Below are 25,371 nucleotides of genomic sequence, written 5' to 3' on the forward strand. Positions count from 1 at the left end.
ACAGTCCCCCAAGGGTCATATGCCTGGCAGCACTGGGTTTTGTTCTCCAAAGCCTGCCAGACCAGACTCGTTTTTGAAATAAAATTAACAAAGTCTTTTCACAGTTCACCTTTAATTGGGTGATCAACTTTTTATGAATTGAAACCTTAATAGGAATCTGCTGCTTGTTTCTTTCTCAAAGACCTCTTGATGATAAACACCTCCATTCATTGTAATTTTGTGCAGATTATTCCTTTCTTGATCCAAAATAGTCTTTTCTAAATAATACAGAGTAGATTAGCATATGTATTTAGTTTTATTACTAAAATTTTAATGCCCACTTGGCAATTTATTTCTCTGCTGAAATGGTGTTGATTATTTCCTTTTCCACACACTGTCTCCAATATTGGAGCCAGCTTGACACGGGTAGTATGTGGGAGTGCTGTGCAGCTGCAAGATGCAAAATCAGGGCTCTTGAATATTTTTTTTCTTACTAGCAGATATGGGGTCTATAGTTAATTTCTTTTCCAGCCTGTTTTATAAAGCTTCCTCTTTGTTTTACTGGCTCTCCCCATTAATTAGACATTCTTGTAACTGGATATGCTGGTGATTGGTAGCTGAGGCATTGGTCCCCAGTGATTCACGGTGGAAACAGATGATACAAGTGCGTTACAATAATTCAGTTTTAAACAAGAAAATCAGCGTTGTGTAGTGGGGCCATCTCCTCTGTCAAGTCTTGCCTCTCTAGGATTTGCCTTGACCATAACTCTAACAAAAACGCTGAATGCCAGATAAAAAAGAGTCCAGTCTTTACCCTGCAGCATAGGAATTGTCTAGTTAATACATGTGTGTAAAGAAACCACAGTTCTGACACTTGGCTATAAAATTATTAAAGGCTCATAAAAATTTCTGCATAGATGGTAACTCTAAGATCAGTCTGGAATAATTCCATGGGAGCCAAAGGATCTGTATCAAAAAAACCTAATGTATTATTGTAGTCTGGAGACACTCTGTCTTTCAATGGTAGGAAATTCCACAAACTGACTGCGCTGGCTTTCTACTGGGTAGGCGAGAGCAGAGCAAGCCCTTGCTGTTGTATCCGTTGTGGTGATGAACTCACACAATGAACGGGCTCATTAGACAGGTTTGAAGTCCTTGTTTAAAATAGACAAGGTGTCTTTTCCTTAAGTGGTCACAGATCACAGGACATTGGAGGAAAGTAGTTTTTCATGTAATGATTGGTGCTTTTCATCTTGCCTTAATTTTTCATGCTAGATGAATTTGATATTCACATATTTTCTGTATATTTGAAGCTTGCCTTAATTCCAGTCTTTTTGTGGTAAAGCATCTTTGAATAAAGATTAATTTAATTTGGTAATGAACTAAATTTTTACCAAAAAAAATTATCTCAAACCCTATGCAAGAGCTTACCTTTCCCCATGCTGATATTTCGCTGCTGTTACCTGGAGCTACCTGTAGCCAGCTCTGTAACCCACTGCATTTCCGATGTGACACAACATGAAATTCCCTGGTGTCTGAGATCCAGCAGATGTTTCAGATGACAGACAGAAGTCCAGCACGTTGTGAGTGCAGCCTGCCGAGCCGTGGGCTGGGCTCCCAGGTACAGCCTGACCACGAGCGATCAGGAGAGGAGCCCTCATGGTTATACCATGCCAAGAGTCAACGGTAGCAGCTGCTGGGCCAAAGGTACCAGCCCTCCGCACAGCGCAGCGGGTGCACCGAAGGAGGGAGGGCCAGTGCCTGAGACGCTGGGGCTGAGTCCTGCCAAGAATGTGTAAAATAGTTCTCTAGTGGCCTGACAAGCTGTGCAAAGTGAAGTGCAGGTTGAGATGGAAGGTGAGCCCTCCTGTCACTAACATAAGGAGAAGCACCGTATGGAGCCTGGTTTGGTTTCCTCCCACGTGGTAGAGAAATTGTGAGTGATTATAGACCTGTGCTGGTGCGTCCATGAAACATATCATGGAGCCGTACCAGATGTCCCAGCTTACCAGGCCGTATGTGATTCTTCTTCTTTCTCTCAGAATTGTAATGATCACAACATATTGGGAGGCTAAAGCAGTGCTTCAGTAGCTGTGAGTCAAAGGTATTTTTGTAAACCAGTCAAACTACCAGCACTTAGCACAATGAACTCTTCAACAGAGTCTATTAGACTGTTGACACAGTGACACGAAAAGGAGATTCAAAGACAAGGTTGGGAGCCTACATGTCCTCCAGCCGCATTGGGGATGTAGAATGTGATCAAAATATAGTGCTGTTTTTAAAAAGCACAAAGTTAATGCTGATGCAGTGGAAGGTTAGGCACTTGGGCCCAGGCCGAAGCATGTCTCCTCTTGAGCACCTGGAGATTGGCCTGGATCTGCATCTGAGAGTTGCATCTGGTTGCATTTAAGTGACAGGTTTGGTGGCTTAGACCTGAGAAATAGCTTGGGCTGGAACTAACAGGATTTATACACTGGCCAGTACAAATAATACATCATAGTAATTAATCAGTACAGACAACAGTGAGATAATTATTTAAAATCATTGATATCTCAGTCTGTGGGTTTGGTTTTTTTTTTTCCCTTAGCTTAGGAATCGGCATTCATGACAGCAAGCTCTTTTTTTGATTTCCTGAGAGCAAGTGATGATGGCAGAGCATCTAAATACCAGCAGAGACAAAAGCAGGCTGCACCACCTGCAAGCTTGACTTTGCAGTACTCTGCTTAGAACAGACCCTAGTTAAGATAAAAGAAATAGCTGCATCATCTTAGGATTTTTTGTACAAGGAAATTTTCGTATGGTTACTGCATCTTATTTAATGTCTCTTATTTAATTTTTCTGCCTGGCTGGGGACTAACCCAAAGTCTTCAAAACTTTTCTGCTATTAATTGGCTGCTACCAACAACCTTGGCCTATGTAGAAATAGCATCTTCTGACAACTGCAGATGTCTTGATTGATTGTATTCTGGTATTCCCACAAAACAAGCATATCAAATCAAGCCTAGAGGCTTTGTGAAGGTAAGGATTGGAAAGGAAAAAAAGTAAACAGCAAATTATCAGGATCTTCCTTTCTTCCTCAAACCCCTTTTCTTCCTCCAGTTGTCTCAATTGTGTTCCAAGCATGTAAATATCACATCTTTCAAATAGCTGAGTTTCCTAAGCTGAGACTTATAATAAGTAGATATAATGTGCTACTGCAGGCAGGCATTATGGTTTTATCAGATGAAAGGATCATGTAGCAACTGAGGATGAAGACATATGATCAGATGTGCTCACATCATAGTGGCTGCAGAAGTTAGCACCTGTCAGCTGGGGCTTTGCAATTATCTGCATTTATGCGCTTGGCCACTTCTGATTCTGACACAGATAGATAAGGTGCATTAGCAGTCAAGCAGCAAGTTTCCTGGTTTTCCACCTGTAAAATGAGAACAATAAAAATAACCACTACTCTCTAGAATTTTGAAAGCCCTGAATGGAAAACCGCTGTATATTAAGTAGTCTTAGACTGTTGTGTCGGAGTCTGCTGAAATGCAGCAGCCTCTAGAGTAAATAATTCTTGATGTCACAGTGAGATTGTTTTCAAGCATGGGAAAGAATAATCAAAAAGACCTTGAAGGAAACATTGCTGTCACAAAGAACTGTAAAGCCATTTCATCTGCGTCTGCAGTTTCAGGTCCAGTTTAAGCTCATAGCTTCAGAGGCAGGCTTATGCCGGCAAAGATGGTCTCGCTACCCCTGTATCCCCAGCAGCGTGGTCCTCCTGCCTACCTTATGTCAAAACCAGCACTGGTCTTCCTGGCCAGTGACCTAGGTCAGGGAACCTCAGCCTGAAAAAAGCTGGATCACGTGTGCGTGGCCTTGGGAGAGCTGTTGACTGCACGAGGGAGAGGAAAGGAACAGTAGCTGGGAAGGCAATGGGGGCAGAAATTCCCTGTAATCCACTGCTGAGTGTCTGAAATCTCAATCTGTGGACTCTGTCCTGCAGTTAAAAACAACATGGGCTTCCAACAAAGACATCACTAGTGATGTCACTACTACAAGCACCCCAAAAAAAGTAGCACCATGGGAGATGCTGTTCCTTGACAGAAATCCTTTCACACTATTTGGAGAATCCTGTGATGTTTGTGAACTTATTGGGGCCACATTGCCAATTTCGGACAGGTAGACTAACTATTGAACAGGATACTGAAATATCTATATAATCAGTTTACATTTTTAATAGTAAGCGGGGGGGGAAAATCTTTCCTGTGCTCTGAATTATTGAAATAAGAAATAGAAAAATTAAATAGTACAGGTTAGTGTTGTTAAATATTAATAGAAGACAATATCTGTCCTCTCATCCCTGGGTGTATTGGGAATTGAGAAGGTCACAATTTTGTCTGGTGAGGGTAGGATTTGAAAATGACTTCTAACATGAATGAATTGTCCATTTAGTCTTTTAGGATTTGGTGGTTAATATAGCTTCAGGGACCAAGGGATTTTCTCCATGGAGAGACAGACTTTGTCCACCACACTATGGAAAAGCAGAACTTTTTCCTCATTTCCCTTACGTGTGAAAATAAGGAAGTTCTCGACTTCCTTCTGAGCCATTTTTTGAATAATAGTTGCTGCCACCTACGTGATAGGGGACTCTAACAATGTAAGCTTATAACAAAATATTTTTTTAGGAGGCAGATCTGAAAGCACAGTTCCTAGAGTCCAGCTAGTTGGGAATAAAAAACCAAAACCCACAACCCATCAGATCCCATCAACAGCATTTCTACAACTGCATACAGACTTTGAAGTTTCATAACAAATAGTTTGAGTTCAGGTGCATCTTCTCTGTCAGTATAATCATTTCCCATGCATTTTCACCATAGTCAGTACAATGCATGCTATATATTCAACGCTTTGTTTTTCCCATAGAACTTTCATTATATAAGCAAAGATCAAACTTTCATATTAAGAAGCTACAGAACCCTTTTTAGTGTTCAAAGGATTCCTTTCCAATGTCATTTGGATATGGTAGCATTTGTTTTGACAGTAGACATAGTTCCTGTACATTAAATACACATTTTAAAGCCCATTATTTAGGACAGTTCTAATGGTAAAACAAAAAATGCTGTATTACACCAATATACTGTAGTGTTAGCAGACTAATAGGGCTTTAAACTGACGTTTTGAAAGGTGTATATTCATTTACATTTATGGAATCCATGATTTATACGTTCACCATCATAAATAAAGAGGAGAATAAAACAAGAGGGCACAGTAAGTTAGTAGCAGCCGGGCAGAATGAGAGTGGATATGGCACACAGCTTTTCTGGACCTTGGTATCTCTGCCACTTGAACTACTCTCTTGCACGCTGGCTGCTGCAACTGTGCTAAACCTAGTCTGTTTTCCCTGGGAAACCTTTGAAAAACTCCCACAAAGAAAAGGCTGGGCATTTTGTGCAAGGGAGGACAAGAAGAGAGCAAGTAAGCCTTCATGATGAGCAGAAGCTAATGAGGATGGAGCTTTGAGCAACCTGATCTAGTGAAAGGTGTCCCTGCCTATGGCAGGGGGGTTAGAACGAGGTGACCTTTAAGGTCCCTTCCAACCCAAACTATTCTGTGATTCTACAGGATGAAGGACTATTGAGTCCTTTACAGAGTAGAAAACAAACTTGACCTTCCAGGGGCAATCATCTGGGGGGGGGGAACACGGACCAAAAGGGAAATTAAATATGCTTAAGTGAATTTAATTACAAATATTTTAATTTACATTATTTAAGGCAGCTCTCAAATATTTTTGTTTCCTCTCTTGTCTTAACCACTACCTTTTCTGAAAAGTTTGGGTACTTGATATAATGCCTTTTTGCTTTTACAGCGGGTGGCTGTTTATTTGCATATTTATATTTAAATGTGGCACAGAAATACAGGCTATTTTTGGCTTATTTCAACAATTGCATATAATTTTTAAAAGAAAGGGAAGCTTCAGACTAAGTAAGGTTCTGAGAAACGTGTTTTGTTTCACCATGTATAAAATACCTGCAAGTAAAAGGCATATAGGTCTCAGGTATTTCCATTTAACTGCTAAATGGTTGCTAAAAAAACCCTTCTCTTTTGGAATGTCTGTGTTTGCTTAAATAACTTGAATTCTTGCTTCTCAGACATTTTCTCTATTTGATAGGCAGCACTGGAGTAATTAAAGACCTGGAATTTTGGCAAGTACTTGACCATTTCTGGTTTAAATTATCAGACAGGCCGTTCAGGTACCTTCTCAAGAACCTTAACCTTTGTAAGGATTTCACAGTAGACTGGAAAGTTTTCCTGAAAAGTATAAACCACCTCACAGAGATAAGAAGAGCTACCATGTTATAATATATTTCTTTAAAAGATACGATCTGATGTGTTAGAAGTGACTGGCTGACTAACTAAGCATGCAGAATTCACATGTTCATTTCTGTTGAACTCCATGAAGCCCTTATCCCCTTAAAAGCTCTAAGAAGTTAAGTCTTACGCTCACATAGATCTAGGTCTGTTCATGCAGCAAGCTGAAAGCATAATATGGATGCAGCCAACTAAGTGATGTAGGACATGGGATATCCAAATATGCCTAAGGATCCCTGACCTATCTAGATGGACTGGCAGGGGCTGGACAGAAAAATGAGTGGAGTGGGAAGCCCACCAGGTTCTTGGTACCAAACAGTAATAGTAGTGTAGATGTAGCAGGAAGGTCAAATGCAAAGATTAGTTCAAGTACAGAGAAAATCTTGATTGTAGTCATGGACAGAGTCTTATGATGCTCTGAGTATGCATGTTGCAACAACTCAAATTAAACTAGAGTTGCTGCTTCTCTGTGGCAGATTTTTGTGTCCACAGTGCCTCATATAAAGTTGTTCATTTGGTGCAGACTGAAAGAACAGATCTTTCAGTTCATAATCACACCCTTTTATCAGTGCAGTAATCCTTACCATGTTCGTAAATAACAGGAACATTATCAAAAGGTGTAAATAAAAGAAGTCTCTGTCCTATTTTAATTTCATGGTCCTTCACTTTCCTCTGGCTTCTCCCCTCTCAGTCTGCCTTACCCAGTGGGAATTGAGTATAAGAGGATCTGAGGGTGCAAGAGTCCAAATGACGTTACCTTACAGCTCATTTCTGAACTTGGCTAAGGATGTGAAAGCTGGCTACTAGCTGGATAAAAAGCAGTTCTAAAAAAAAAAAAAAAAAAAAAAAAGTAAAAAGTATTAACGTCCATCTTATGTTCTAAGAAGTAACTATGTTTCATTTTCAAAAGTATATGCTCGAAGCACAAATAAAATGAGAAAAATAGTAATCATCATCCAATGGAAAACCATATAAAAAGCCTTCCACTTTATTGCCATGGCGATAATAGAATGTTGTGCTAAACAAATCCGTATAGAGCTATACAGTGATTAAATCTTGTGTTGTAAAGTAGAAGCTGGAAAACCAGTGAGCTCTGTGTCAGCCTCTTCGTGTCCTGAGTCAAAGTCTGTCAGGTTTCAAATAATTGCAGGGCTTCAGTAATTAGTGAGAGGAGGAGGAGGAGGGACCACAGGTTTCAAATGAAGGAGGACCCATAAAGAGCTCCAAATGTTTGTGATGTGTTACAGGCTTTTGTAACTGGTTAGAGACTTCATCGATGCCTGTCAGTTACCAATAAGCATAGCTTTACCAAAGTGTGTATTATAAGTATACCTTTATTCAAAATTTTATAAGGTTGCTTAAATGTATTTTATTCTCTGTAAATTTAGCATTAATATTTATAGCAGTGCAACTGTTACTTTGTCCTTAGTGGCAGGACTACATTATAGTTATTTAAAAAATAGTTGGGGAATTTTAAATATTTATACTTTCAGTTTATTAAAATTAAAATGCAGTCTTAAGAGATATAATAGATTACACAATCTCCAATGTAAAACAGTGGAATACTTTGTATAGATTAGAAAATGCCGCATTTCTCTCTCTTCTGCTTTTATGCTGATATAAATTCACTAAGTTTCAGCTGAGTCATACCAGCACAAAGACCAGTTGCACGAAATATAACATATCTGTATACTTATTTTAAGAATATATTTGTGTGCTGTCATATTGACAGGCCAGCAAGCTTTCATGTGAACTTTAGAATAGGTAGATGCTTTTGTTAGAGAAGGGTTTGCTGTGGTGTCTTCTCATCCTCTGAGTAGGTGCTAAACCTCCTTAACAACTTGTCAAGCTGTACAATTCCTGGGATCAAACTCTGCAAGCCTGTATGTTTTAACACAAAGTCTCTTTATCAGTTAGTGCTCCAAGACCCCAAATACTTTCTGCCTCAATTTAGGAAAAAAAAAAAAAAAAAGGTACCTACACATCTTTCAGGAGGTACTCAGTCCATGACAGGACTGGAGCCTGTGTTGCTTTTTTCAATATTGAGCATTCACCTTGAACAGTTTTCTGTGCTGTATTAGGGGTAGAAGGGATAAATCCATCATTACAATCCCAAATTAATCCACAAGGGAATGTTTTTTTAAAAGACAAAACAAATATGACCCAGGTTCACAGTGCTGGTTCAGCTTCCAGATGCTCTCAAATCTCATGTTTTCATTTTGGGTTCAACCCAAAATTTCCCATGCCTTTGCAATTTCATCCCACCCTGGGTTTGCACATGTTGCTGGGCTCCTGTGCAGGTTCTGAGAGAAGGCTGGTTGTTAAATTATTCACTTCATCCAAACACGCTACAATTTTGGCCTGTAAAGTATGTATCTAAATTAATGAGTTATGCAACTCATTCAGGCATGTCAGGAAAACTGATCATTATGCTATACAATTTGATCACAGAAGTATATTAAAAAGTAACAAGTAAAGTATGCAGCTTGATCATTAAAGTACGGAAAATTTACTGAACTAGTAAAGTATGAGCCTGGGATGACTTTTGTCTCAAATGGCACCTCATAAATAAAACCCACAACCACAAAGGCAAACATTCACAACCCCAAAAGTCATACAGGTTTAAGTTGTATTTTTTCCTAGAAAACAGCTGAATGAGGGGAGATGAAAAAAATCTTATGGAAATTATTTCTAAATGTTTTATGTGGCATGTGGATCTTTTGATGGTTTTGACATATGTTGATGAGCTTTACATTTTGATTAACTCTCTAGAATACATACTATAACATCTGTACGTGAGTAGGATGCCCACTGAGATACAGCTCTGTAGGACTATACTATACAAAAATAGAATTAAAGAAATGCGAAGTATTTTAAGCAATATGATTGCAGCTTAGTATCCAGCTAAGAAAGAACCATGGTTATGGCACTTAGCTTGGGGGTTGCTAACCAACTGCAGAAGAGCTGAGGAAGGAAACAGAGAGGACATTGCCTTAGATGGGATCCTGGTAACCACCAGCGGACTCTCTGAGGATATTTGTAAAAGTCCAGATGCTAGGAATATGCATCGTGAACTTTTCTCGGCTGGCCTGCCAGCCTTGTGATTAATAAGGCCTGAGTGGATCTCTTCTGCATTTAAAAAAGCGGCTAATGCAGTCTGGCCTAATGAAAAAAGCAGTTGGGAATCAGACTGCCCCAAAAGAAAAGGTACTCTCCTGTCCTTCCCCACTGTGAGCTATTTCAGATGTGAGGGAGGGGAAAGTAAAGGATGTGTTAGAAGGGACAGTTCAGGGGGTGCTGGTCAGGTCTAGAACAGCAAGATGTTCATAAAGGATCAGCACAGCTGCCTATAGAGGGGAATATATGGGAAAAGGAGGGATTATGATCAGGGCTGAACGATTTGTTGTTTAGCCTTCCTGGAGCTGAGACCACTGAGTGATTTGCTGCAAGCTTAGTAAACCTTTGTGTGTCCAGCTCAGCAGTGAGGAGGAAGTGGACAGGTCAGGTTGAGGAGATGGCAGAGAGAAGTGACAGATTACTGCTTGTGCCCATTCAAGGGTGGGAACTGAACTAACTAGGGGTTTGCCAACATGTCTGTCTTTCAGCTGACAAAGGGAATTACTGGAATGAGTAGAAACATGTTCAGAAAAGCTTTTTTAAAAAACAAATGTGATTCCATCTAAAATGATGAAATTTGGAAATCAGATTGAATTCCAGGACTTCTTTGCAGAAAAAATTGCACAATATTTCAATATCAAATCAGGCATTTGATTTAGCTTTGTCCTGAACTTTCTGCTTCCACACTAAATTCTCCATTTTTGTTTGTGTTTAGCTTCCTGTTCTGAGTTTCTCTGCAGTCTGTCTCATGCCTTCTTCACCAGCTGAGTGCATTTTGTTTGCAGCCAGTTCCATCTGATCAACCTGCCTGCAAAAATGCAGGCTTGTTTGTTCATCCTTGATGCGCTTTGTGCCAGAGAGAGCATCCTGCTTCTCCTTGGACCAGTACCCATGAGAGGATTCCCCCCAGCGTAGCCAGTTCACACCTCTTCTTGAAGCCTGGCACTGTGAGAACTGTACCTCCAGGCCCAAGGACTGAGGTCCAGGATTAGTTTTTTTCTATTAACTAGTGAAAACATGGGTACATCATCACTGTCTCCACCTTTGCTGGGCATGTTGCTGGTGAGAGTCTACAGAGCCACTCACTCTCACATCACATTGCTCTCAGCAGTGGCTGCTACAACCCCTCCCTGTAAAATACATACAGAACAGCTTCCTTATGATCTTGGAAACTATTCTTTAATCAACAGAGGGGACAGCACTGACACAGATTACCAGCTCCACAAATGGAGAGTGGCTGTGCTGTGTGTCCCTGAACACTGATTAGCCTGCAAGTGCTGAAACGTTCAGAGTGCAGTTCTACAGTGTACCTGTTGTAACCATGTTTTTTGAGCTCCAAAACCCCCTATGCAACAGGGAAGTGATGTCCTCAGTCTTTACACAACCTTGCTACCTAAACTTGGCAGTGTATACTAACCCAGCCCTTGTGCACTGTGTTCGGGTGTGGGGAAATGAAGTTCATTTTGCTGCCATGATCCACCTGTGAAATTGCAGCAGGAATATTTAAGGACCTGCTCTAGAGAGGTGGTGCTTTTCTCTGTCTTGAGGGTGCGAGATTTACAAGCTTATTCACTTCTTGCTGTCCTCATCTGTTGAACCTCTGGGCCCTCTTGTTCTGGGCCACTGATCTGATCAGACAACTGACTGTCATCAGTCATGACCCATTGTACCAGCAGCAGAGGTAAGCAGGCCTGCTGATCATGTCCCTACCCTCAATCAGCAGCACCACAAACTTTGTCTGTCCTCATGCAGAACAGCTGTGTTCCCTGGAAATACCTGTCCTGGGGTACCTGCATGTTTGCATCTACTTTCCATTACTACATCTGCTTCAGGCTGAGAAATGTTAAAGCTTTCCTTACACCATGACCTAACTCCATGTTTCTCTTTATCCGTAGCAAAACTGGTTTGAAAATTCCCCTTCCTTGCCCCTGCTCTCCTGTGCAGTGCCCTCCCCAGTACTACAACGTGCTGTCCCTCCTCGTGCTGGGATATCCATTTTGGGATCTTTCCCCATTGGCAAGCCTGCCAAAGCTATACCTCCCTTTCCTTCTCTGTTCTAAGCAATGAAGAAAAGGGCCTAATAGAATTTTTAAATGGCAAATTGTTCCTTGGGGTGGAAGCTTTTCACTCTACATTTACTAAGAGCAGAGGAAGAGGAGAAAGTAGGGATAATGGAAAGTAGGGAACATAGTATTAGACCATCAGGCGTAGCGCTGATGAGGGGACACTGCTGGGGAGACAGGGGCAGGGAAGCCTCACTATGCCTCCTGCTTCTTTACCCAGTTCTACCTAGGCTTCATATTTCATAGTTATTTAATACCATCGTTATTTTAATTACATTTAGAGAAATTTAGCTTTTTTCTAGACAAGTTAGAAACTGCCATGTGCCACCTTTGACTCATTGTGTCAAGTCATTTTGTCAAACCACTGCATACCATTACATATTCTAAACACTACCAAGAGTATTTTTTCCTGCAAATGTGACCTCAAAACTTGAATCTGTCTGTGGCAAACAGTTGGTCAAAAGGAAAATGGTACATTACAGAATGACCCTCAATGGAATTTTCGTATTTTATTTAGAATTGGGTTTATTACTGCAAGCTCCTGTTGCACACCAGCTATCAAATCCTCAGCAGGCGTAAATCAGCACTCAGGTTAATGGAGCTAGACTGATCACTGCCAGATGAGGCTACAACTCTGCTTGTAATCTGGGGATAAAATACAAGCTTCTCTATAGTGCTGAGACTCCAAGAGCTAGAACAGGCTGGCTGGTGAATTACTGGTTATCTGAACATAAGAAGAAAATGCGTTTCCATCCCAATCCACACTCAGGCAACTAATACTGCTGCTTCCACACGTCTTTAGGGAAGAGCATTTATGGAAAACAACTTGAAGATACGTGTTGGTAGGATAAAGGAGGGCCCATGGGCTAAGCACAGAAACCTCTAAAACTGTGTAAACTGTCAAAAGGATGATTGCTTCTGGCAAAGGTCATTCTCGCGTACAAAGAGGAAAAAGCATCCTTTTTCAGGGGAAGATACAAGGGCCTTCTTGGGTAAGCTGTTTCCCAAGACCTTTGCTTTCTGAGCCTCCGCAGAAAGGGAGGGAGGTCAGATTTGTGACAGGGCAGGGAACAGAAGCAGGGAAATTGTGATTTATGTTGCTGTACCGATTTACTTTCTAATTAAGAATTCCTCTTAATAGAAAAATCTTCCAGAAACAGGAAGGAGCTGCAGGAATGGAGCTTCACTGAGCAGGTGTGGGTGGCGGAGCCTTCTTTTATTACTAATCAGCATAGTTATGCCATTTATAGAAAAGGACACGATGCTGTGCAAGGAACTTTCTAAAGAAGAAAAATACAGCCCTGCTTTGAACAGCAAGTGAGATGTATAGGGTGGCCCATAAGAAAAGTAATGCCCCCCTCTCTCGGTGAAAGTGGATTTACACAGTTCTCCCAAGGCTCTCTCAAATTCCGCTAGGAAGGGCGAGAAAGCCTCTGAAGAGCTGAGCAGGAGCATTGGGTAAGCTGGACTTCACAGCCTACAGTGGCAGCTGGCATTTGGCTGGGGCGTGGGGCAGGTACTGCTCAGAGGCCACGTGGCAGTCTGAGAAGCTGCAGAGGTCTGTTGTCCCCTGACTTCTGAAATGATGTATATCACTTCAATCGATCAATCAAGTGAAGCTTGATGGGATGAGTGGAGCACGTGGCAGCGAATATCAGGACATCACTAAAAGAGAAGTAACCCCTCTGCCATCCAATGGAAACTCTTCTATAAATGATCTGCAAGCATTGCTAGGGCAAAAATCTCATAGATGCAGTGCTTAAGGACATGGTTTAATGGTGGACTTGGCAGCCTTGGGTTAATGGTTGGACTTGATCTTAAAGGTCTTCTCCAACCTAGATGGTTCTATGACTTTATGATAGCTCTGAGGCAGCTTCATTCCTGTTGCTCACTTTCACTAGTGGTTAAAGTCAGACACAGCGAAGCTAAGAAACTGTGTATAAGGTTAGTTTGAAATGCAGAAATGGCACTTAAATGTCCAGGTGCCCAGTCCAGAGTCTGAGATTTTAGGTTTCAGCTGCATTATTTCAGCTAAAGGTGGTTATTTTAGCTGTGGATGATAGAGTCATAGATACACGCTGAATGTACTAACTGCATGTGGCAGAGAAGTGTAATGCAATAACTGAACATAAAAGGCTTTCTAGTTTTTAGTCTGTGGTTTGCAAGAAGAACAACTGAGTTGTTTTTTTATTGGCTTTCTAACCATTTTAAGATCAAAGTGCATTAGGTCTTAGGAAATAAAAAGCTCTTGAAATTAAATAAATTGGGAAAGCTTGCACTTACAAAATAGGTTTCTCTTAAAAGTTGCAGGGCAGTAACACTTTCCCTAAGTCTTTAATTATTAGAAAAATTAAAAGCAGCAGTAAGGTGCTTTTTAGATCCAGTAATGTCAGGCAGGCAGAAGGTGCACCCTGTGCTGGTCTGTGCCCAGCAATCTTCATTTCCTGACTATGGCACAGACTGGCTTCTGCATCTGCATGCATGATTCCGCTTCTTCTATTTTATCTCTTAAGAATAATACAGCCGTAATGCCTGTCCTGCACGCATGTTTTATGTAAAGCATAGTTAATACTGAAAAGCGTTACTTGCATCTGAAGATAGTAGAGTCTTTTCTGATTAGGAGGCATGTTTCTTGCAGTTCTGTAAGAAACATATTTTCTTTTCCATCCAGTTATAATGATCATTTGAGATGTGACAAGGAAACAGGAGCGCAGGACCAAAAGCCATCTGTTTCTTTTTTGGTATTTCATATTGCGTGGAGCAAGAAGGTGGCAAAGCTTATATGCTTAAACATGGGGGTATAAAATATGATAGTAACATTTAACATGTTGTAAAGAAATGTCTTTGAACCAAAACCAGACTTCTTTTTGTTTTGTTTCTACCAGGACTTCTTGCCACAGCTATAGTAAAACTAGCTGCCACTTGTGTTTGTGAAAACTTTGCATTCAAGATATTTAACATATTTAGTTTAGACAGTTCAGTGGGCGGAAAGTCAGTTTCCATTCCTGAAGATAAGTACTTTCTTCTTCAAAATTCTGATACAGCTTTTTATTGTTATTCCACATTGTGCCATTCCTGAGACTAGTTTTATAAGTAAAACTTGGTTTCATTTTAAAAAATGAAATTTACTGCCAGTTCTGGAGGTAGCATGTAAATGTTGAATAGATTTCATTGATATTTAACTTTATGAAACGTGGCCTTTTGAATGCACAGTTAGACTTTGCATTCTCAGGTATGTCCATACCAAAGCCCTGCAGTGCTTCACTTGCAGTTTATTCCAACCAACTGTATTTTGTCCTTTTTATTTCTGCTTGCCATATGACCTTCTACTGTATTTACCCAAAGTGTGGGTTTCCACCCTGCAGAATGCATAATGGGAGTTTAGTTAGTAACAAGCTCCAGTGGTAGATTTTGAAAGCCATACATCGGTGTTAGATTTGAAAGCAACACACTGAAAAAGGGGGTTGTGCACATCCTGTGCTAGCGTTAACACTCTTGTACCTAATGCCTTCTCTGCTTTCCTGTGACACATTCTGTACCTTTGCAGCCTTCAGCTGCATTGTTTAGCTGCAGTGTTCCCAATGTGGATGACCAAATTAAAAAGTACTGCTGTAAATGTACCTGGAACTTAGAAAGGAAAGGGACATAATTGCCCTCTCTTTCATCTCAGGACTGAAATGCCTTTTCAATCAAAGAGATTTCCACTGCTTGCTAAAGACTATTCAGATGAGAAGAATACGTTTGGGATATTTGGGCTAGTTAGCGCTCACTTCCCTTTTTTCTGCGTTAACAGAATAGCCTTCTTTGTAAGATCACCCAATTTTTTAGACCTTTATACAAGTTTAGGTCAGTCTTGGAACCCTGTGCTTTTGTTGGCCTGTCACCAGTTGGATCACATTTATAGTCTATTTTTTCCCTTAACTACTTGCATAGCCCCTTTTCTCTTTTGTGGCACAAGCCAGAATTCCTAGAAGCGGCTTTTACTGCCTGCAGGATCTTGAAGGCCGCCTTCTCCACGGACGTTTCCCTCTCCGACTGGCTGAATGCCACACCACGATTCATAATTTATTCAGTGGATCCATTACTGATTCTCTGTGTATGTTTTTTGTCTAGACTGAGGAAGGGCAAAAAGTCATTCCACCTAAATCTGCTTGGGAGCTGTCAGAGAGACACGTCTTCTCACAGATACAAGAAGTAGTGACTGCTGGCTTTAACACAATTGCACGAGAGTTTAAAGATATTTACTTTTCAAAAGATAATACAGTATCAAAAGAAGATTTCTGGGATATATGTAACTGACATTTTCAGTGGCTGACTGAAGAAAAGAAAGCTGTATTATTTTGTCTTAATATAAGTGTACGACTGGGTATATTGGCTATGGCTAGAGACATGTGTTTGCATACTGCTGTGTATAGACAAGTGGTTTAAAAATTTGGATGAACTGAAAATGTTTTAAGACTATCATTCCATGAACATTTGTTGCTACATTTGTGGGAGATTTTTTTTCCTTATCTCTGAGTATGGTTATGAACTATAATAATCGCAGGCTTTCTAAAGCAAAGTCAGAGATGCTATTGCTAATAGCGAAGGTGTGAATTTAAAGCACAGTAGTTCTCTTTCGCTAGCTCTTTATCTGTATATTTGCTATTTTAAAAGTTTCTTTTATCAATTTTAAAATAATCCAATTCCAGTTGGGGGGGGGGGGAAGCGGGGGGGAGAGCCTTCTCAGCATAGAATAAAAAGTATTTCCATGGGGACCTAATGCAAATTCCTTTTTCTCAGTAGCTATTTTGTCCTGCCCTCCTTGGACAAAGAAAGGGGCAAGCATTTGACATTTCCCGACCACCTCTCAGCTACTTTTCTGCGTTAAAGATTCCATCAGATTAGCATTAGCAGAGTTTATGTAACCTTGAATTTAGCTTGAGTGACTGAAGTCACGGCATGAATCTGGCAGTACAAACCATCTGATTAGCCCAGTGGTAACCTCAGGGGTACCTGAGAGGTCAGTCTTTTGTAAGATTCTGCTTCTGCTGAACTTAAAATGAGAAGAGCCATTTTTTTATCTTTTCTAATGCTGGTTCAATGTGATTTTTCTTAGTCCAAAGACCAGGCGAATACTAAAACAGAGGGAACCTTGACTGAAAGATTTCAGATTTTACTTAATAGCACTCTAACCTTCATGCTCAGGATCACATCAATGCCATAAGACAAGACACAAAGCCTCCAAACTTGTACGTGTGTCTGCACTACAGAAAAGAGTTTCAGTGTTGTCCTCATTGCAGATATACCCTCTGAGCTCTTGGCCCAGCATTTTTGATAATAAATTGCAGACAGGAGCAGGGCCTGCTTGTAATTACAGCAAAGAGATGTCACAGCCTGCCATGTTATCAGGCGCTGCTACACAAGTGTAAGGTTGCAGATGAAACTACTGAAAACAAATATTTTCCACTTTCCCCTTGGAAACATCAGAAAAAAACAAAATGGCCTGTGTGCTCTATTCCTGATAGCCACGCTTCTGGTGAGGTACCAAGTGCAAGTGCTGGATCTGAAGCTGGAGCTTCGATATCAGGTGAAAGAAAAAGTGAAAATGTGGTGATAGCCTTCCCTCATCCCTGTGAACCACTGAGCAGAAGCGCTGAGGTGAGCTCGTGGCTGAGCCCTGGCCGAGGCAGGAGAACGCACATCTTCCTGAGCTAAGAAAATTCTCCTGTTTTTTTCATTTTTGGAAGCAACAAGGCAGGCAGCTGAAAAGTCCTCCAAACTAGATCCTGTCTACTTTACACTCAAGAAGCAGCAAAGGGACAGAGGAGCTATTTTATTCTTAAAAGAACCTCAGACAAGTGAAGAAAAAAATCTTGATAGAAACTGTCATCAGTAATAGCAACGAGAAGCAGGCCTGAGGAGCCTCATTTATATAAGCAGCAGCCTCTATGTGAGTGAGACTCCAGCCCTGTATTTCCAGAGATATTCTGATTTTGACAGGCCTCTCAAAGATATGCCTACGTGTATCTATATGAAGATGCCCCAGGAGAGCCTTCCAATCTGGGTACAGGGTTTGCCACTGCTAATCCAAACCCCTGCTGTTCTGGCTGTTGTCGCTGCTCAGAGTTGTTACAGAAGTGTTACTAATAGTCATAGTCTGGACAACTTCACAGAAAACATCTTCTTCTATCCTCTTCTGGAGATGGCCACTTACTGTTTGCTATTAGCAAGGCTCAGCTGGAGTCTGTGTCAAGTAGTGGATGGAGAATTTCTTCCTGAAGTTTGGCTGCTTGGTCTTCAGAATTTCTGGTGCTGTGACCTTTTCATAAAAGGCTAAGGATGGTAAACATGCTGCAAGCAAGGTGTTGATTAATATCTTGCCAACTGACATCCTCCTTTTTGTCACAGCCACTTTTCTCTTCTCTGCTTGAACTCCCTTGACTTGCTTGAACTCTCTACAGTCCCTCAAATGACTAACTTTGTTGGGTGTTGAAATAGTTTCTAACTATAGCTAACCCAGCTCATCAGGGTATTGTTCTATTTAATTGAAGTTTGTAATACACTTTGAGATCCTCGTATGAAGTGTGAAGTATAATCACAAGCGCAAAATAGAATTGTTTATAATTCATAATGTGGTAGCAGCCAGGCCAATGGGGGAAAGTTGAAAGCAAATTCAAAATGTATCCTTTGCCCTTTGAAGTTTGACTGCAACTTGGCACATGCATCAAAGAGGTGACTGGTTTCCTTTAGGGTTTAAGTCTCTGCTGAAAAAGATCAAATCAAAAGCAATCTGAGGTTCCCAATTAGATTTATATTAAAAATCAATAATGAAGACCCTAAAAAGGCATACTGATGACTCTTGAAACACTCACAAAACGAGTGCAGCTCATTTAAGGGCAGACTGGTAATCCTTGCTTTGATTAGTAGCTTATATCATAAGTAGTCCCACTAATTCAGTGCAGCTACTTACTGAATAAAGTGCTGTTCAGCGGAAAATCAGCCCAGCCTCAGATTTACGATTCCATACATAGCCCAGAGGGTGGGCTACCTGCCCTGTGTCAGGCCAAGCAGCCACATGGACCTCCACAGGCAGCAGAAGCAAATGTATCAGCAGCTGCCCCCAGGTGTTCTGTAGGTTGGCTGTACTGTAGAGGTATGGTTCTTGGCCATACGTCGTAACTATATGTGATTCTAAAGGCTGTAAAGATTTCCTGCTGTGTTCTTTCGTGCTGATTCATTTTTGCCCTCAGGGTGAAATAATTTGTTGATGCAAATACAATAACTGAGGAACCTTAATGGCCTCCTGAGATGGTGGTATAACTTAGGTGCACCTGATAGCATGAGAAATTCGCCTCAGTGGTACTTAGCCAGGATACAGGTGCGCCATGTATTTGATTTACATCTCATGTTAAAGCGTTATTCTTCTATACTGCAGCTCAATCACTGTGTCTAATCACAGGGTTTAGTAGTTTAAACAGCACACTAAGGGCCCAATTCAATTAAAAAATGTCCTGCAGAAATACTTTTTTCATTGTTTTCACAGCCTTGTGCAGGCTTCTGCAGAGAAGCTGTGATATTTTTTTTAATAAGATGGGCCCTAGGATTCCTTCTATTCCAAGGCATCCTCTCCCTTTCTTTTTTATATGTTTTGTCATATCCTTACTACATAAGAGGATTCTCTTGTTGTAAAAGTAGCATTTACGGAAGTAATCTTTTGCTTCTGCATTAGTTTGAAAATCTTTGGAACACAGTGGATGTCAGCACTGGTGGAGGGCTGAAGTGTCAGGATTTTTTGGAGTTCAGCTCAGAGTTTGTAACAATGCCATCAAGCACTCCCAGTGCAACTTAGTTCTGCAACTTCTACCAAGCCAGCTACCTGTGCCATGCAGGACCCACACATGTCTTCTCAGCCTGGGCATCCCAAGACATTGTCTTCTCTAGCAGGGCGAAAAGCAGGTAAGTATGGTTGTTTTATGAATTTTCTGGATTTTCATTTCTGTGCATAGGCTGAAAATAATACCTGTGGAACTCAGGGGCAGTATTCCTATTGATTGCCCATGAAATCAAGCACAACCACCTGTCAATAAAGCAAATGAGCTAATTTACAAAACTGTGTTACGATGACAAAAGTTGGCCCAGATACAAACTCCACTAAAGTCAAAGGTTATATGTCAATTTACACCAATTGCACTCCCTGCCGTTACCATACACACATCCATCAGAGCTGTATGGCAAATAAAATTTCTGTGTTTAAGCACAATCAGGTTTCTGAGAACAAAGAAAACAGTGCAAATTAGAAAGGCCCAACAGCTGCGAAACAGCATAAAAAATATAATGGCTTATGGTGATCTGACATGGCCATGGTCATCCGACAAAGCTAGGCAGGACTGGCAGTTGCAGTTCCCCAGTAGGTATTTGCTGGCTTGTCCTGAAATATTCTAGTGGATGCCAAATTAGAGCTGTTAATGCCTGATAGTCTAACTGATAGACTTGCCATAAAAGCCAGTGATGTGAGAAAGGTAAGATGAATGGATTAAGAATGCAGTAGTGTTGCTTCATTTTTGCATCCATACCTACACTTCACGTAGTTAATGCACTTTGGTCCTTTCCACTGCTCTGCTGGCCTCTTACTGTAGTGTTAGAGTTCACAGAAAAGTAGGAAAATCATTACAGGAGGAAAAATTAAATATCTTCCTTGTGGAGCTGCACCTACCTATTCCACATTCTTTAGCTACAACCAAACCTACAACAGAAACATAAAATATTTAGAATTATTCAGTGCCTGGAACATGCTTGGATTTTCTGACTACTTCTACATGGAGATGTTTAGCTACTGAAGAAGAAATAACAGATTGAGCAAATTAAAGTTGCAAACAACTTGTCAGGGCTGGTAAATCTAAATTTTGTCCCATTGCTAGCTCAATTATTGCATTAACTATAGGTTCTTTCTTGAAAAGCCCAGACAATTAGCTACATGCATCCTTCATGCTTTGGTCCAATTCCCCCCAAAAAAGCAATGGAAAATTCCTTGTTACTCTACATGAATGCTAGATTGGGTAGTATAAGACAATAGGGAGGGAAATTAAGTCTCCCTAAACTCATGGCTGTTTGAAAGACCCCAGCCAGCCTGAACACAAGTCAGGATGAATGTTCCTGCAGCATTCATTACATGGAAACGTGTGTGAGGCCTCAGCAGGTCTGCACCAGTGAGACTCTCAAGGGAGCACTGGGAAGTCTCAGTAAATATGAGATTGTACATTGGATCTAGAAGCATAAGTACCACTCGTGCATGTATTGTACAGTGGTAGACTAAGACTTTACTTGCAACTCAGAGTACTGCTGAGGCAACAATCAAAAAGACACTGAGCACCAGGATCTTCTCACGTAACTCCTGTGGCTCTGCACAGGACCACTGTGGAACTGAGTCCTCCCAGTAACAAATCAAAGCAATGTTATTCTGTAATTCAGTGACTTTGCACTGGTTTGTGTTTGATCTAAGATGGTACTACATAGGTTTTTTTTGAACACTATCTGTTGTTAGTAAGAAACAGTTTGGAGAAACTATAAATGATTTACAGATTAAGCCAAATTAAGAAAAAATGGTCAAGGTTCAATAAATGAATAACGTTTTGACACTAAGAGTGTTCTCACGTTTTTACCTACAGTTTTGCAGAACAAATTCAAATCAGATTGAGAAGTGACTCAAATGGTACATTAATCCCAAGTCTGGGAGACCAAAACCTGGATTTGTCATCTGGTGGTTTGTCTATACAACCAGTAAAACTCCAGAGGAAAAAAAAAAACCAATGTTATCTCATGCTTTTAGACATCAGCATCCAGTCGTCTTCAGACAACTTGTTCTGTACCTGTCCTTAACTGTGGAACAATAGAAAATAAGGTAAGAACATCCAACATTCCTGGAGAGGCATGCTGAAAGTGTACAAAGAAAAGGATGTCAGCAAGCTAGGAGAAATCCCAGTGTCAGACTCCCTAGGTTTGTTACCATCTGAAACGTGCTCTATTCATTCTCAACTGTTTTCTTTCTGGTGTCCCAGCCATAGGAATATCTGGCCTCTGGTAAGTGACAAATACTACATGATTGCTCCAGGTACCACCCTGCTATTGCAAGCCAGAATAGTCTTGGGTGCAATAATTTTACATTCCTATTCAGAATCAGCTGCTCCTTGAAAAGGGAGTGCATGGCTTTGCTTGCGGGTACTTGTGGCACATGTACAAGTTTCTCATCACCTTCCCAATTCACTACCCTTTCTGTGCCTGGGGATATTTCACTAGATAGATGCACCAGTCTTTTCCCTGTGAGCTTGTGTGTGCTTCTGGTGCACTGGTTTCAATGGCTGAACACCTAGTGATTTGAAGTGACCCTGGATTTTTACTGTTAGAAGAGCTGGGCTACACATCCCTTCTGTTGTGTTCTCTTCTAGAGAGTGGATTTTATGTGCCTTTGTTAGGACATTTGCATGTGTGATAAGACAGGGAGCACCTCTATAGCCAAATGTAAAGTCCTGGCTATAAGAACACGTTAGCTTATCAGATCATTTATCTTCATTAATTACAAGGAGTACTTCTTTAAAATCAAAATGACATGTTACCAGTTTCCTGAAACCCTGTAAAATGTGAACTATCATGCCATAATTGTAAGCATATACATGTATTTGCATATAGAAAGATCTGCATAACACACTTAGGCAGCAGTCACTGCAGCTGGTGACCTGGCAGCACAGCCCTGGTAAAACTTGTGAACACAGGTTGGCTCTTTTTAAGAATGACAAAACAAATACTATTTCTTTGCATTTCAGATATAGCAGAGAAGTTCAATTTGGATTTAAGTGAAGGGGAAATTAACCAAATAACAACAAAATATGATTTCAAAAATACCTGAAGATTTGTATACTATGACTTTCTTCAGAGTTGTACCTTGTTGTTAAAACCACAGGAAAGATCACTTGTACAGGGGGTGTTTACAGAGAAACCACAGAAGGCAGTAGGTACAAAGCTTATAAAAATCAAAATTACAATTATTTTTATATTTTTTCCAGCTTCTGCTGTATTGACAGGATATTTCATGGCCTGTTTCTATAGTCACTTTAAGCAGGGACTCCCTTTTCTCTTATTTAATCCCATGATACTAATTGCCTAGTATTCATTTGGTATATCCTCCAGCTGGAGGATTTAACTCCTTGGGATCATGCTCTGTGTATCCAGGTTATATGGCAAAATGGCCAAATCTGCTAAAATTTAGATAGTAATTCCAAAGAGAAAGCACAGGAGCGATGTTTTAAGAGCAGTTGTTGAACTAGATATAAGTCAAACTCAAAATAAAAAGTGCATGGAATATGGGATGGCCCCGACTTGTCAGCAAGCTGTGCCTCTGCCCCACACCCAGCACGGTAAGAAAAGCCCGGAGGGAGCTCTCATTTGCACTGCTGTTAACGGTCACTAAAAACATCTAGTAGCCAGGACTGGTCAGCACGGATTGCGCCCTTGCAGCTCTCCCTGCTGCACGTACCAGCTCCCCAGGCTGTGATGAAGAGTCAAAAGAGTCCCAGCAAAACAGCTACACACAAGCTGTTTCCCTCTGCCCACAGTACCGCTCTAGGGCAGAAAAGATCAGAAGAGACACAGAAATCTGGCTGTCGTGGCCCAGAAATGAAGGCGTCGATAATAGCATCCCAATCAAGTTATGTAGTAGGAACAGTGCCAAATTCCAAATCTGCTCATTCAGCGAGCCTGCTACATTTTTAGGCTGTTTCTGACTGTGCCTAATTAGTTTAGATATGGTTAGTAGCAGCATTTTATAGAGAAATTACATTACCGAACTGTTTTCAGATGTGGAACGAACAGATTGCCACCAAGGTATGAAGAGAGTATCATTAGGAATTATCAAGTATTCACTACCAGTAGGGAGAGTAAGGTAAAACCATTAAGCTTTGCATCAAAGAACTTCATTATCTTACATAACGTTTCCTTTATACACAAACTTGATGCTATAAAATTCCATCCCAGTATTCTGGAGAGCGTAAAGCAGTAATTTTTAAGTCCCTATGTAGTTGTCTCAAATAACTTTTATTTATTCTATTCAGAAAAAAATTAATGAGTCTCAGTCCATGTTCTGAGCACCTTTATATAAGGCAATATTCAAAGTGAAATTTCCTCATAGATTGCTCAGTCCATTCCACCTAATAAGTGTACAGGAACACATCAAAAGGAATCATAAAATACCCAAATAAACTGCTTTGCTTTTGGTGGCAGGCACAATTCCACAAAAGCCTGACAGAATCAACGGCCTAGGGCTTCGTGGAAGCATCCAGGCTCTGAGCCATGGAAGCCACCCCAGCTGGAGTCACTGTGAAGTGCCCTTTCCCACCCCTCAGCCCACAAGGGTACTCAGGACTTCGGGTTGGAAACTGCATTATTCACGTACCCACTCACTCCTTAGCAACATATACATATGGAGGGATACCCCAAGAGTACAGGAAGATGGTGCAGCTGCCCCCCAGGCCTCTTACAACAGGTGTAGGTGCAGCACAGCCTCTGCATCCACATAGCAGGTGTATAAAGTCAAGGGTGCAAATCCTGCACAAGGAGATGCTTGTGGACAGTGACACGTGCAGCTGGCACCCAACTACAATAATAAATACCAGGAGAGTGTAGGGGAAAGCTGAGATGGAGATGTATTTTTTTAAAAACAAAACAAGGTAGTAGAACAGATCCAGAGCCTGCAGGTGAATTGGGACTTGCTGACTTTGGGAAAAGTCCCTTACTGATCACTCCAGTGCTAAAGCTTTGTACAAGTGGAATTAATTTTGCCTTCATGAATAGCTCTGCAGTTCACGTGTTCAGGGTACACCAATGTATCAAGTTTAGCCAGGCTAAAAGAACAGGCTACAATATGTCCCAAGGAAAATCAGCCCTGTGGTCCAGTTGTGGAACCACAGAAAGGCTCAAAAACGGGTTACAAGGTATTTTCTGCGTTGGGAAAGGACTACAGTAGGGGTTTGGTTTTTCTTAAATACCATACTGCTCCCACAGTTGGCTTATGCATTCAGTCACTTTTAAGCAAAAATTTCACTCTGAAAAATGAACACTGCAGAGAATTAAAAATGACTGAAAAAGGAAGTTGAAACAAGGCAAGCATACATAATACATGTGAAAACACTGAGAACTGAGCAGAAGTAACACTGACTTCAGAATCAGTTTCAAATAATAAAAAGTCAGAGCTTTGACAGTGATTAAGTAAATATACCATCTGCACTTCCCAAGAATATCAAAATGTTATAGGTTAAAATAATCTTGTGTAAACAGTCTCTTGCAATCGTTTGTGAACAAGTGCTCGGTAGCCAGTTGCAGATCAAGGCACTATTACAGTCCAGCATCTTTTCATTCTGCATGACAGTTCTGCCCAGTTGTGTTCATGATGCTGCTAGTAATCACAAGCCTTTCTCATCCAGCTTTGTTAGCCGAGTCCTGGACTATAAACCATGTCATTCTTTAGTGCAGTGCTGAGAATTCAGCCCCAGATTCTGCACTGAAGGAGACCAACAAAGCAAAACTTTTAAATCCTATGATGGATGCCATAGCGGACTGTTAAATATTGCAGATTTTAGGCAAGTTGTATTCAATAAATAGTCAGGAAATTAGAATTGTCTAATCTAAGCTTTCTGACTGAAAAAATTCTAAAAAATGGTACTGAACTAGACTGTATAAATTGTTCCTGGTTCCTCTCTGTGACTTGAGCTCTGGCTGTTACTTACAGTAATCTTTTTCCACATGTGATTACAATTCCTTGAGATGTGACCTCTTGATGGGGTCCTGAATAGATAAACCAGAAAAAACTTAGTCCCTATACAAAGTTTAAATG

General features: G+C 40.8%; 1 long non-coding RNA gene across 5 annotated transcripts in view; it reads left to right on the forward strand.

Moving 5' to 3' along the window:
• LOC121089566 overlaps positions 1 to 25,371 on the forward strand; it is a 119,875-nt gene that overhangs the window by 90,173 nt on the left and 4,331 nt on the right. For 4 of the 5 annotated variants that reach the window (XR_005828257.1, XR_005828259.1, XR_005828258.1 and 1 more), the window contains 2 exons: positions 19,222 to 19,448; positions 21,158 to 21,390. This is a non-coding gene — a long non-coding RNA (uncharacterized LOC121089566). Of the gene's footprint in view, positions 1 to 15,623; positions 16,145 to 19,221; positions 19,449 to 21,157; positions 21,391 to 25,371 lie in introns of those variants that run through there. The other variant, XR_005828260.1, reaches the window with a different exon arrangement.

Source organism: Falco naumanni, chromosome 5 (assembly GCF_017639655.2).
Source record: "Falco naumanni isolate bFalNau1 chromosome 5, bFalNau1.pat, whole genome shotgun sequence".
NCBI lineage: Eukaryota > Metazoa > Chordata > Aves > Falconiformes > Falconidae > Falco > Falco naumanni.